The sequence below is a fragment of the Ictidomys tridecemlineatus genome, chromosome 11 (assembly GCF_052094955.1).
Source record: "Ictidomys tridecemlineatus isolate mIctTri1 chromosome 11, mIctTri1.hap1, whole genome shotgun sequence".
NCBI classification, from domain to species: Eukaryota; Metazoa; Chordata; class Mammalia; order Rodentia; family Sciuridae; genus Ictidomys; species Ictidomys tridecemlineatus.
In genome coordinates, this window is record NC_135487.1 from 27,667,263 (window position 1) to 27,682,352 (window position 15,090).

General features: G+C 43.0%; 1 protein-coding gene and 1 long non-coding RNA gene across 10 annotated transcripts in view; one reads left to right on the top strand and one right to left on the bottom strand.

Annotated features, from left to right (window-relative positions):
- Window positions 1–14,426, bottom strand: part of Rhbdl2 (rhomboid like 2) — a 45,739-nt gene extending 31,313 nt beyond the window's left edge. Inside the window, exon 1 of one of the 3 annotated variants that reach the window (XM_078025952.1) lies at window positions 14,166–14,426. The gene's annotated coding sequence lies outside the window, so the exon portion shown is untranslated. Of the gene's footprint in view, window positions 1–13,930 lie in introns of all 3 variants that reach the window. The other 2 variants (XM_078025950.1, XM_078025951.1) reach the window with 2 other exon arrangements.
- LOC106145332 (uncharacterized) overlaps window positions 1–15,090 on the top strand; it is an 84,992-nt gene that overhangs the window by 48,508 nt on the left and 21,394 nt on the right. The window lies entirely within an intron of this gene.

Consider the following 15,090-nt stretch of genomic DNA (forward strand, 5'->3'; position numbering starts at 1 on the left):
AGTTCTCTTAAGAAGAGACAAGGTGGAAAGAACTCCCCTGCCTCCTGACTTTGCCTGGTATAAGCACTGCATGTGTCAAGAATCACAGAGCCACGGGGCTGGGGTGGGGGCTCAGTGGTAGAGTGCTCGCTAGCATGCATGAGGCACTGGGTTCCATCCTCAGCACCATATAATGTAAAATAAAAATATTGTGTAAACCTAAACCTAAAACTAAAAAATAAATATATTTTTTAAAAAAGGGCTGGAGTTGTAGCTCGGCAGTAGGGCGCTTGCTTCATATGTGAGAGTTTGATTCCTAGCACCACACATAAATAAGCAAATAAAATAAAGGTCCATCAACAACTAAAAATAAATAAATAAATAAATAAATAAAAATATTAAAAAAAAAAAAAAAAAAAGAATCACAGAGCCAGTATGTTGGCCAAAGACTGGGAAGAGTAGGGCCTGTGCTTGTTTACTCAAAATGGTTGTCTATCTTTAAAAAACAAACAAAACAGTAGAAAGAGATTTCCATGAAGAGATTTCCATAGGAGACCCTTGACATTAGCAAAGGATTTTTTTTTTAAAAAAGACCTTTGGCCTGATTCACTATATATTACATAGTATCTCCCAGAATTACATTGTAAATTATAGTCAGAAAAAAATTTGGTTCTATTTCAGTCTCTAAATGCTCTGAAAGCATAGAAGTAAAGTTACTTATAAAAATTTATTGTTAGAGGAGCATTAGTCATATTTAATACTTGGCACCTAAATTCCCAAAGAAGAAAAAAGAAACTCAGCCAGTGTGTCTCTCTTCATCTTGTAATAAGGCTTCAGCTTTTTCTTAAAGAGCAGTTTCCATTGGCTGACGCCCACTAGAGCAACTCTCCAAAGCACTTCTGTCTGTGACACACACACACAGTGGCTGTATTGATATCAAGACCCTAGATATCACTGAACTTGATATCCCACTCCACTTTACTCAAAACTTCTATTGGTGGCAAAAATGATGATGATGATGATGATGATGTCACTTTCCCAGGTCTCTTCACTTTCTCTTCATTTCTCCTACTGTCACTATCAAGTGACTTATTTTATGAGTTTTTTCTACTCCCCAGACAAGAAAAAAGATTTCAATCACTGCAGTTACATAAAATGCATAACACACACAGGCTATAACCAGTAGAGAATAATGAAGTTGCGTGAGCTATCCAGGCACAGTAAATGGTTGCCTTGGGCAAAGCAAATCATTTAGCTCAGTCATTCACAGTGGGCCTACGAGGGCAGCTAATAAAATGCCCAGACTGTATGTGTTCAGTTTGCAAATGTCAAGGACTTTCAGTCTTTATTTATTTATTTATTTCTCACTTACTTGTTTTTGGGGTATTGGGAATTGAACCCAGGGCCTCACACGTGGTAGACAAACCCTGTACCACTGAGCTACATGCCCAGCCCTTTTAGGGGTGGTGGTGGGGAGATAGGGTCTCACTAAGTTTCTGAGACTGGCCTCAAACTTGCCATCGTTCTGCCTCAGTCTCCCAAGTAGCTGGGATGATAGGCGTGTGCCCACCTGCCCAGCTCAGTCTATTCTTTTGATAACATTTAGATCATGGTTGTGTGGTCAGTTTTCTGGGGAAATTTCTCATCTCATCTTGGTGGGCAGCAAGGACCACATCCCACTACAGAAGCTAAAATGCCTAAAACTCACATTTCCAGGTCCCTAGGCAGCAAGGGCTCTGGTTGGTGACCTCAGCTTAACCAGTCAGTCACATTTGCTTAGGAGGGTCGAGAATGCAGCTGGGAATGGGGAAAATCTCTTCAGTGGTTACAACAGTGGCCGCAGCATCTGGTGTCCAAACACCTTGCCATTGGGGTCGGTGTGGCATCTAGCGTCCAGCACCACTGGACTGCAACAAGGGAGCAGCAGCACTGAGCATGCACAGGCTCTGTGCTGTTTCTGAGGGGACTGGGGTGGAATGCTCGCTGCCTTGTCGCCCTTTCTTTCTGCTCATGTCCCAAGCCATCTTCCATCTCCAGGAGTCTTTAACCCACCCAAATGTGCTTTCAATTAAATTCATTTTCTGATTTTTGTCAGTCAGGATCAGTTTCAGTCCCTTGTGACCAGGAACCTAACTGATTTAGCTGAATGGTCAGAACATTCTTCTAAACTCCATCTGGAGTTTTTTTTGGTTTTTTTGTGTTTTTTTAATTTTTTATTTGTTTTAATTAGTTTTACCTGACAGTAGAATGCATTTGTGCACTTTGATATATCATAAATAGATGGGATATAATTTCTTATTTTTCTGAGTGTACATGTTGAAGAATCATATTGATCATGCAGTCACACATGTGCATAAAGTAATAATGTCTGTTTCATTCTACTGTCTTTCCTATCCCCACATCCCCTCCCCTCCCCTCACTTCACTTCCCTTTACCTAATCTCAGGTAACACTATTCTTCTCTTATGCCCCTCCCCCTTATCATGAATTAGCATCTGCATATTAGAGAAAACATTTGCCCTTTGGTTTTGGGGGATTGGCTTATTTCACTTAGTATGATATTCTCCAACTCAATCCATCTACTGGCAAATGTCGTAATTTTGTTCTTCTTTATGCTGAGTAATATTCTATTGAATATAAATGTACCACAGTTTCTTTATCCATTCATCTATTGAAGGACACCTAGTTTGGTTCCATAGTTTAGCTATTGTAAATTGAGCTGCTATAAAGATTGACGTGGCTGCATTACTGTAGTATGCTGATTTTAAGTCCTTTGGGTAGAAACAGAGCTGGGTGAAATGGTGGTTCCATTTCAAGTTTTCTAAGGAATCTCCATACTGCTATCCATAGTGGTTGTACCAATTTGCAGGCCCACCAGCAACGTATGAGTGTACCTTTTCCCTGATATCCTTACCAACATTTACTGTTGCCTGTATTCTTTTTTTTTTTTTTTTTTGAGAATTTTAATATTTATTTTTTAGTTTTTTGGCGGACACAACATCTTTGTTGGTATGTGGTGCTGAGGATCGAACCCGGGCCGCACGCATGCCAAGCGAGCGCGCTACCGCTTGAGCCACATTCCCAGCCCCGTTGCCCAAATTCTTGATGATTGACATTTGTTTCATCTTTTTTGTTTTGTTTTGTTTTTTTGAGAGTGAGAGAATTTTAATATTTATTTTTTAGTATTTGGCGGACACAACATTTTGTTGGTATGTGGGCTGAGGATCGAACCCGGGCCGCACGCATGCCAGGCGAGCGCGCTACCGCTTGAGCCACATCCCCAGCCCTTGTTTCATCTTGTAATACAGTTTCAGGAGTGAGATGAAATCTTAGAGTAGTTTTGATTTGCATTTCTCTAATTGCTAGAGATGTTGAACACTTTTTCATATATTTGTTGATCAATTGTATTTCTTCTTCTGTGAGGTGTCTGTTCAGTTCCTTAGCCCATTTATTGATTGGGTTATTTGGGGTTTTTTGGTGTTAAGTTTTTTCAGTTCTTTATATATCCTAGAGATTAATGCTTTATCAGAGGTGCATGTGGTAAAGATTTTCTCCCAATTTGTAGGCTCTCTCCTCACATTATTGTTTCCTTTGCTGAAAAGCAGCTTTTCTATTGGAATCCATCCCATTTATTGATTCTTGATTTTACTTCTTGTACTTTAGAAGTCTTGTGAAGGAAATCAGATCCTAGGCTGAAGTGATGAAGATTTGGGCCTACTTTTTCTTCTATTAGGTGCAGGGTCTCTTTTCTAGTGCCTAAATCTTTGATCTACTTTGAGTTGATTTTTGTGCAGGGTGAAAGATAGAGGTTTAGTTTCATTTTGCTACATATGGATTTCCAGTTTTGCCAGCACCATTTGTTGAATAGGCTATCTTTTCTCCAGGGAATGTTTTTGGTACCTTTGTCTCATATATCATAACCGTATTTATGTGGGTTTGTCTCTGTGTTCTCTATTCTGTTCCATTGGTCTACAAGTCTATTTTGGAGCCAATCCCATGCCATTTTTGTTACTATGATTGTAGTGTAGTTTAAGGTCTGGTATTGCGATGCCTCCTGCTTCACTTTTCTTGCTGAGGATTGCTTTAGCTATTCTGGGTCTCTTATTTTTTCAAATAAATTTCATGATTGCCTTTTTATTTCTATGAAGAATGTCATTAGGATTTTAATAGGAATTGCATTAAATCTATATAACACTTTTGGTAGTGTGGCCATTTTGACAATATTAATTCTGCCTATCCAGGAGCATGGGAGATCTTTCCGTTTTCTGGGTTTTTCTTCTATTTCTTTCTTTAGTTTTCTGTAGTTTTTATTGTAGAAGTCTTTCACCTCTTTTGTTAGATTGATTCCCAGGTATTTTATTTTTTTAAGGCTATTGTGAATGGGGTAATTTTCCTAATTTCTCTTTCAGTGGATTCATTGCTGATGTATAGGAATGCGTTTGATTTTTTGGGTGTTGATTTTATATCCTGCTCCTTTGCTGAATTCATTTATTAGTTTTAGAAGTTTTCTGGTGGAATTTTTCAGATCTTCTCCATATAAAAATCATGTCATCAGCAAATAGTGATAGTTTGAGTTCTTCTTTACCTATTTGTATCCCTTTAATTTCTTTCTTCTATCTAATTGCTCTGGCTAGAGTTTCAAGGATGATATTGAATAGAAGTGGTGAAAGAGGACATCATTGTCTTGTTCCAGTTTTCAGGGGGAATGCTTTCAATTGTTCTCCATTTAGAATGATACTGGCCTTGGGTTAAGCATATTTAGCTTGGAGTCTTTTCTTACAAGTGAAATTCATTTCTCTGTGTTTAGGAGACATAGTATAAGTTGCACAGATTCAGGAAAGTTGTGATCTGATCTAGGCTCTGCCACTTCTTGTGACCAGGGACAAGTTCCTTCTGTCTCTGAGTCACAGCTGTCTTACCTACACAGTGAATAGTCTTCACTAGACTAGTAGTTCCTCAAGATACTGACTAGGCTTTACAATCCCCTGTAGCACTTGTTTTCATGCAGATTCCCAGGACCCACTGCCAAAGAGTTATTGAATAGATTTAGTAGATCTCTGACAAGTATACCAGATGAAGTGGAGGCAGCAGCCCCTTTAAGAACCAGACTGAGCTGGTCATGATGGTACATGCCTGTAATCCCAGTGGCTCAGGAGGCTGAGGCAGGAAGATCTCAAGTTGGAGACCAGACTCAGCAACTTAGCAAGGTCTGAAGCAACTTAGCAAGACTGTCTCAAAATAAAAAATAAAAAGGGTCTGGGGTGTGGCTCACTGAGTTCAATCCTTGGTACCAAAAAAATAATAATAAAGAACCAGAATAAGGGTCTCCAAGTCTACTCCAGCTCACATACTATACTCATGCTGTCATGGAGGGCAGAGACCTGTTCCCTGCTATATTCTTTATACCCAGCACCATTCCTGGCACATAGTAGGTGTTCAAAAAAATATCTGTGGGCTGGGATGTAGATCAATGGTAGAGCCCTTGCTTAGTATTTATGAGGCCCTGGGTTTACTCCCTAGCACCAAAAAAAAAAAATAAAAACTAAAAATAACTTCGTATTTGAATAAAGGGTATAGGAAACTCGGCACTACCTTTGCAAATTTTCTATAAATCTAAAATTACCCTTCTCCCCCCAAAAAAGTTTATTTAAAAGAATGCTAGTGGAAAGGAGGGGGGAAAGAGGTACGGAGAGAAAAAGGAAAGGAAGAAGGAACTACATCCACACCACATGGACGAGATCTTGTGTCACTTTCTGTTGCAAAGCGCCTTTTCCTCTGGATTTGCATGGCCCACCGCCATCCTGCCCTCTCTGAGTCCTCAGAGGAGACCAGTAGAGCCACTGTGTTGTGATGACTACCCCTGAGGAACAGCACGGCTTGTGTGGCACCGTGAACGCCTACTGTCTACTCCCGGTGTCCGCATGTCACTAGGCCACAGTTTCCCCGGCTGTAACAGAGCTCACCTCTACCCTGAGCGTCTCACGGAATTGTAAGAATCAAGTAGCCTGATGGCCCCGGTAGTGAGCACTGTGTGCCAGCTTCCACAGACAGACCCAGACCAAACCCAGGGAATTCTCAAAGGAAAACTGTTGAAGAACTGGCAGGTCACTGGGGCTGAGAATCCCCCAACCCCCACTTCTACCACAGGGATCTGGATGGAGTCAAGTGCCCAGGACAGGAAAAGGATCTGCCTCTCTGAGAACCAGAAAGACTAAGTCAGGCTCACCTTACCTCCTTCACCTGGCCCAGAAGGGCACTGGCAAGGCCAATACCCTTAGGACAACTCCTCTTTGGTGGAAGACATTCATGGTCAGTAGTTTGTGCTGTTTCCTAGCTGCATTGAAACGAGTAGGTTTAAAATATCTGGATTGTTGTTCTAAACAGCTGGCTCCACCCATTCACTGGTACCAGGCGGGCCCCTTCCCGGGCTGAGTCCAGCCTTGATGTGGCCCGGGAGCCCAGAAGGCAAGCAGCTGGCTGGCTGGGTGTGCCCAGTTGCTGCCTGGTGGGGAGGCTTTTGGTGGCGTTGCTAGGCAACCTGGGTAACTGGAGAGGCCACAGATTGGGCTTTGGGGCCACAGAGATTAACAGCCTCCCTCATCATACAGCAAACCATCATTATGCCCAGTTCAAGGAGTCCAGCAATCTCTCTGTGGTCACAGCCTGAAATGATGCTTTTTTAGCTACATAAATTCAGAAACTGGCTTTTCAATATTATGGGCTTGTGGTTGTGGTTGTTTGCCTTTTGCTCCATTTCTGAAGGCACATTTGGAATAAATAGGGGAAAAGATTTAAAAACAAAAAAATGCTTCACAAACCCAGGTTTTCAACAGTTTTTCTGAGGCAAAGCACACATACCCTCCCCAGTGAGGGCAACTAAGGTAGGGCCACTCTGCTTCCTGAGGTCTCACCAGAGCTCATCATGGTTTAAAGGCTTCTTCCTTGGACCCCCACAGCTCTGACTGCAGTTCAGGGTGGAGGGACCAGAGCCTTGGTCACACACAGAATAGCTTCTTCGTGTCCTTCCTATTAGACCATCATAACACCTCACCCTTTCCAGTCTAAGGACCACTTTCTCCTATTTATTTTGGTGGCTCCTCCCATCTGCCTTATCTATGAAGGCGAAATCATTGTTATTTCCACTTTACAGATGAACAACTGAGGCAAAAACAGGCACCCAGGATTATCTCGTGACAGCGCAGCAGGAGAACAAATCCACTCATCCAGGAGAGGCCAGATCCTAGGCCTCTCCACTATATGGTCTGCCTCCTCACAGAACTGTTTCGTATGTTACAGAGATTTATGTACCCCCATTATAATGTTAATAATAGTAATAATAACACACATTGCTATAGGAGACATAGGGAAATCCCTCCTGCATCTTATACTATCCTCAACCCATCATCATCTTTATTGATTGAGCTTTAGAAGCTTCCTCATGTACACTAAGAAATACAGTCTGGAAGAATCCCCCCAAATGGACACACTAAATGAGCCAAAAGACCTAGCACACCAGCATACAGCGCTGATGGGATCCTGACCCTGAGACATTTCCTCCCTAATTCAAGCAGTTGGCTGTTTGAGAGCATCATGATACTATATCACTCTCTCAAGTAATGAGACAAAAATCATTGCTTTTTTATTAGAAATTTGTAGGTATTTTCTCCCAAAAAGACTTTTGCTACCTCAATGAAATGTTTCTTAAACATTTCAGTGATCTATTGATAATAACCAATCATCCCAGTTTGCATAGGACTGTGAGTTTCTTGGAATGTGAAACTTTCAGAGCTAAAATCAGGTCAGACCTGGGCAAACCAAGGGTGTTTGATCACCCTGTCCCAGATCAATCAGCTCAGAATCATCCAAGGAGGTTAGGCAAAGATACTTGGTTTTTATACCTAAAGCTATTGTTCTTAACCCTGGCCTCATATCAGAATCTTCTGATGAGCCTATTTATCTGGACTCATTCCAGATCAATGGAATCAGAGTCTCTTAGGCTGGGACATGTACATTGGGATTTTTTTTTTTTTAATTGGCACTGGGGTTTGATCCCAGGGGCACTCTACCACTGAGCTACATCCCCAGATTTTTTTATTATTTTCAGATAGGATCTTGCTAAGTAGCTGGCCTCAAATTTGTGATCCTCTTGCCTCAGCTTCTGGATTTACTGGGATTATAACCGTGTACCACTAAACCTGGGTCTGGGAATTTTTTTTTAATGAGCATCAAAGAATAAAATCCTAACCTTGGGATTAAGATTCAGAGATTCTGGGCTTGGGTCATGCTGGGAATCTGTAGGCATTTTTAATAGGTTTCCCAGGTAGTCTTTTGCACACCACGTTTTGATAACCACTGAATGCTTATGTGGACATTCATTGGACACACTTTCTCTGAATGACTTATATGCCATGGGCTCTGGAAACACATAGGGAAAAAACAAAACAAAACAACAACAACAAAAAAAACTTTTCATTTCTCCAGGCTCCCGAATTCAGCAGGGAATAAAGACCTATAAATTGTTCCAACACAATGTGCTATGATTTAGACTAAAAAATGGGTCAGCCCCATCTGAGTGGTTACAGTACTCAGTTTCCATAAACCTAGCATGGCAAACTAAAAATGGAGCCTATTATTTGCCATTCCTCCCTCTGAAAGATCAGGTTTGTTTCCACTTTCCTTCAATCTAGGCCAACCCTATGACTGGTTTTGGCCAATACTACATAGCAGAAAGAGTGCGTCCAAGGCCACGCCCTAAGAGATGTGGCTCCTCTTGGAAAGCTCCTTCCTTGAAGCCTGACACCACGTAAGAAGGTTGGCTACCCTGAAGCCACCGTGCTATGAGGAAGCCCAAGCTACCCATGCGGAAAACAGCAAAAGACAAAATAACATGGTACTTGTTTTCAATCACTAAATCTTGGAGTGGTTTATTATACAGCAACAGCTACCAACGTCCCTCATCTGAGCCAGAGACAGAATGACATTTCATACCATTCTGCCTTTCATTAACCTTGACCATCTTTGGATCCCTCCAGGGATCAGACTGCAGATATCTTACCTGAAATAGCCTTCCAAATCAGTCTCTACCTCCATTTCCACTCCTACTTACCCTTCCCCCCCCCAAAAAAAAAAAAAACATAAATCAGAGTATATTAATTCTCCTTTAAAACCTTCAATAAGGACTGGGCCCCCATGGTGCTCACCTATAATCCCATCTGCTTGGAAGACTGAGACAGGAGGGTTGCAAGTTCAAGGCCAGCTGGTCTTCAAATAAAATAAAAAGGGCTGGAGGTGTAGCTCAGTGGTAGACCACTTGCCTAGCACATACAAGACCCTGGGTTCTATACCTAGAACTGCCAAAAAAAAAAAAATTTTTTTAAAAAGCCTTCCACGGTTACCCACGGTCTTCAGGATAAATACTGGTAAGGTCCCAGTTTGACCTCAGCTCCTGCCTTCTTTATGGAGTTCAGCTTCTACCGCTCTCTCCCAACAGCTCTGAGTTGCAGCCACAGGGACTCTTTCTGTTCCCAGAACACATCAAACTCTTGCCTCAGGGTCTTTGCACTTGCCATTCATTTGGTGTAGCTTTTTCTATTCCCTCCTCCTCACTCTAATGTACACATACACACACACACACACACACACACACACACACACACACACACACACACACACCCTTCTTCAAAACAAGTAGTGCCTCCCTAGGGAGTCTCCCCCAGCCACTCCTTCTCCCACCCTCACATCCTGTAGCACATTCTCCTGCTTATTTGTACCCAGCATTTATCATATCTAAAAATATCTGGTATATTTATTGTCTGACTCTTTACTGGCTCCAGAAGAGACAGAAATGTTTGTTTTTCTATTCCATCTGTACTCCAGCCTAGCACAGAATGGGGCTAAGAGTTTGCTGAATTATCCATCAAATGAAAAAGAAGGAAGAAAAGAGGAAATATGGAGTATGGGGGGTTGGGGCTGTGGCTCAGTGGTAGAGCACTTGCCTAGCATGTGTGGGGCACTGGGTTTGAACCTCAGCATCACATAAATAAATAAAATAAAGGTATTGTGTACATCTACAGCTAAAAAATGTATTTAAAATTAAAAGAAAAAAGAAAGAAATATGGAGTATGGAAAGAGCACTGACATTGTAGGAGCCAAGAAAACCTGGTTCCTGCTGTAACTCTGCCCCTGCCTTCCTGTGAGCAAGCCACTTGACCTCACCTTATCAGGAACCTTATCCTCACTAAGTTACATGGCCAGTGCTGTCTACATGTGCTGCGCTTTGGAAGGTTTTTTTTTTACATATTTTTGTTTATGAGTCCCCATAAGTATTTTGAAAATGTTATGTCCCTTCTTTAAACTGGGTAGCTAACCCAGGGCCTCATGCATGTTAAACAAGAGCTCTACCTCTGAGCAACACCACCAGCCCCTGTCACACATTTTTAAGTTAATATCTAAAATTATTTTTCGCAAGCTAAAATGGGTTCTAAGACCAAGTTCTCTGGCATAGTCTTTGTTAGAGACATGCTTTAAATATATCTTCACCCAAACCTTGGAGCTACAGATTTAGCTTGTTCAGTTTACAGGAAATGTCTACCATATAATCCCGTTGGCAAAGCCACTCCTCACTGTCAAACCAACCAGCCAAATTAGATGGATTTTTTTCTATCTGTAAGAAAATACACTGCATTTTTAAAAAAGTTTTATAAATGTGTTCATTTGCATTCCCATGACAACAGGCTCCTCGCAACTCTAATTGTACAATACATAAAGAGCTAAATAACTTAAGGTTAATAGAAAGACATCACGGTTAACAGCCCCAATTCTAGAGGAGTACAAAGTGCCTGAATTCAAATCCTGATTTTATCACTTAATAGCTCTATGACCTCAAGCAACTCACCAAACCTCTCCATGCCTCAGGAAATTCATCTGTTTAAAAAAAAAAAAAAGATCAAAGTATCTATAGACTTGGTTCCTTTTCTGTAAAATTCATCAAACAGTGTCTAGCACATAAATAGAATCAAACAAGTATTTTAAAATAAAATAAATACTATGAGCTGGGCCTGGTGGCACAGCATGTAATCCCAATGACTCAGGAGGCTGGGGCAGGAGGATCACAATTCCAAGGGCAGTTTTGGCAACTTAGTAAAACCCTATCTCCAAATAAAATAACAAGGGCTGGGAATGTAGCTCAATGATAGAGCACCCCTGGGTTCAATCACCAGTACTGCAAATTGAATTAAACTAAACTGAATAAATAAATACTATGAGTCTGTAGTGAGACGTGACCCCTTACTATTTTATTTTACTTTTTTGCTTGCTCTCTCTCAGGAACAGAGCTTCTCCAATTGTCCTTTTGAACAATATGTCACAGAAAGATTAAAGATGGATAGAGGTGTACCTTTTTTTGAAAAGCCAAAGAAGAGAAACAATGAGAGCAAAATTGAAAGGAGAATTGAAAGGAATCTAGAGAAGAAGAAAGCATTTAAGAAGCAATACCTGTGGAGGCTGAGGATCTGGAAACTGGCTCCTTCAAAGCCATCAGTTGCAGGATGACTGGCATATTCCACACACCCTCCCCAGGCACACGCAGAGCTAGGTGGAATTCCTGGCCACCCATCTACAACTCTATCTCTTACATAAGAAAGCACATGGGACTGCAAGTTAGCAAGAAGAACGTCTTTGAATCTGCTCCAAGTTATACAAATGTAAATTATTCATAAATTTCAGCGCTTTTATTAGAAGGAACAGTTAGCAGTGATCCAGTGTACAACTAAGGACAGAATGTTAATTGACCAGGACATGGGACAACTCAAGAGGCTGTTCATGAGCAAACCATCACAAGGTCCTAAAAAGAAAATCTTATTTCCTCATTAAGGAGAGGACCCCACTAGCCAGAAAACCTCTGTCATCACCTAGACCCTGAGCATTGGTCACACTTTTGAAATGCAAATCAGGGTCTATGGTATAAAGTCCAAGTTCATTAACAAGGTTCACAAAGGCTTCCTGACCTGAGACCTATTTTTCCACTTTCAGTTCTTGCCATTCCCTGCAATACACCCTATATTCCAGCCTACTGAGCCCTGAGCAGTTCCAGCTCCCACTTTCCACTAAGCCTCTTCATAAGCTTCTCCCTCTGTTAGAACATCTTCCCTTCCCAGTTTGTTCTCCTGGAGAAGTCTGAGTACCCCTCTGACCTTTACACCTCCTCTGCAAAGCCTTAGTGGGCATCTATCTCATACCTGGTGCTGTGCTAGGCCCGGCAGAAAGAAAGCAGGCATGGTAGAATTAAATGCCCCTCTTAGGCCCCTCAGCAGTCTCTGCTCATGTCTGAAGTATATTCTTTGTATTATAACTGTCACGAGATGTGAACATCCCGAAACAGGACTTTTGTCTTACTTATCTTTGAATCCCAATTATCCCAGTCAATGGAATCCATCAATAAATATCTGTCAGCTTCATTTATTCACAAAAGATTCGCCCAACAGTTTTACCCTAGAGACATACAAGGTGCTGGTAACATAACTGTGAATCAACAGACATGAACTTACCCTCTTGGAACCTTGCAGTCTCATGGGATGAACAGGGCACTTGATTGAATGAATGAGTGGATGAATTAATGAATCAGAGAGTGTGCTCCTCCCCACCAGGCTGAGGCAGCCCAAAGCTGGAGATGCACAGGAAGTGAAAAGACTAGTGTCTTAAGTAGCTGAGGGATCATGTTGGCCTCACTTTCAGCCTTTCTAGCACCAAGAAACTTAAGACAGAAAAGAATCAGGCAAAGAGCATGGAATTTAGAGTCTGATCTACAAGACTGAATTCTAGAACCATTACTTATTAGCCATGTGACTTTAGGTAAATAAATTCCTTAACCAGTGTTACTCCATTTCTTCATCTGAAAAATGGGGATAACATCATAACAGGTTTATGATTTTGTGAGATAATGTATTTCAAAGCCTTTGCCCTGCAGCCAGGCAGAGTTGGTTTTAAAGATTTAATGTGCAAGTTCAGACACACAGGAAGGTCTGGACCCAGCGCTGGTTCAGTGTTTTTACCTCCAACCAGCTGCCAGTGCTTTCCCTCTTTAGTCCCATATCCATACCTTCTGGCCTCCCTCTTCCTCCACCTGCTCCCTGCACTGCCCAGTTCTGTGTTTATAAGTCCACCTAGGTGCTTTCAAGGCCAGGGGTTGTCGCAGGTATCTTTACAAGCCTAAGGCAAGGGAGGTGCCAATGAGGGGTGTGGCAGGAAGGGGTTCAAAGAAGAAGGAAAGAGCAGATGTTTATCCAGGCTCTATGATATGCCCAGCCTTAGTACTTGGCATGTTTTGTTTCTTGTCATCTTTGTAAAAATACCATTTTACAGACAAGGAAACTGAGGTCCAGGAAGTAAGTGTGAGTTGTGGGATACGGCAAGTCTCCCTGTGACTCCAAAATAATTTTCTACCCTGCCACACTGCCTGCCAGCTTGTAGATGATCTTTAAATGTTTATGGATAAATTTCAGTTTTCTTAATCCCAGGAGAAGCAGACATAGTGCTTCCCGGTCCCTGGAGAATCCAAGTTCACACTCACAGAGGAGGAAGAAACAAATGAATAATAATAAATGAATGAGGTAGTGAAATCCCTCAGATGCTCAGACCCGGAAGGAGGAAACAAATAAGTCCGGGAGCTGCCTTGCTGAAAGCAGCACAGCAGACCCTGTGGTCGCCAGTGCCCAAGCGGGAGCAGAGGTCTGCCAGTAGGAAGGCTGGGAATCTGCTCAGTTGAAGGTAGAAAAAAATGGAGTTATAACTGGGGATGGTGCTCAGCAGTAGACCCTTTTCCTAGCATGCTTGAGGCCTTAGATTCCATCCCCAACACTCCTCTCCAAAATTGGGGGTTCAGGGATGCTGGGAAGAACTGATGGAAGGAGAGAAAGCCAGCGATTGAATAGGACAAGGAAGGGGCATTACATTACCTGGACATCTCCCCCATCCTCATGTCCCTGGAGGAAACAGTCCCTGACTCCTGGTCCAACTGCTGCCAACTTTTAAAACGAAAGTTGCAGGACCCCAAGCGGCCACTCCAAGCTGCTCCGGAAGGGTGGTGAGGAGGGAGCACCCACGCCAGACTTGGACTATAGAGCCCAGAGGCTTCCTGCGCCGCCTCCAGTGGACACCCGGACTCCCTCACCGCCCCAGCGGGGACCTTACCTCGGGTGGCCCGAGGTAGGGGCGTCTCAGGCAGCACAGTCCAGTCACCGAGTTTGAGACGACCCGGGCTACCGGGGCTGCCAGCAGCCCCAAGTTCCCGCCCTGCCAGGCGCTCCCAGTTCCCTCCCCTCTACCGTCCAGACAGGTTCCCAGGACCCAGCCCAGGGGGAGGGAGTCTGAGGAAATCCCCTCCCGGGCCTGGGCCGGGCCAGCCTGTCGGGCAGTCCCGCTCTCAGGCTGGCTTTGGATGAATGAATCCTCCCCCTCCGCCTGCTTAGATCTGTGCCAGGGAACCTGTGACGCCTCCCTGTGCCTTCTCCTGGGCGCTGCACCCTCTCCATGCCTCCTCCAAGTCCCACAGTCCAGTTGTGTGTCTTGGCCCCTTGCCTTGCACTCTCAACCCTCGGGGGAGGGCCTCATGGGTGGTCTCTGTCACTCTGCACTGGGTTGTTCTCTGGTGTGAAGCCTGGCCTGGTACTGGGCACTGGATTAGGGTGACCTGATATCTCTCTCTCTCTCTCTCTCACACACACACACACACACACACACACACACACACACACACACAAAGCTTAGTCACAAACCCCCTGAGCTCTGTCCACCAAAGGTTGTGCCTTGGTCCCTGGCACACCGACCCAATTTCTGGTTATTCATTCAATGCATTTTGAGACTGGTTTGCCTTGGGCCAGGCCCTGAGAATGAAGAGGTGGATTAATGTGTTTGAAGCCCTCCTACTCTACTGGAAAGACAAAGAATGAGGCACAGCAGGGACCAAGGAGGACTCCCCTATGGAGGAGGGTTCTGGAAAAGTTCTTAGAGTACATAACATACAAAATAGACTATTAAAAGTTTAGAGTATGAGTGAGGAGTGTCTCATCCAAAAGGACCTGGTATTCCTTGCTAAAGAACTCAGACTTTATCATCT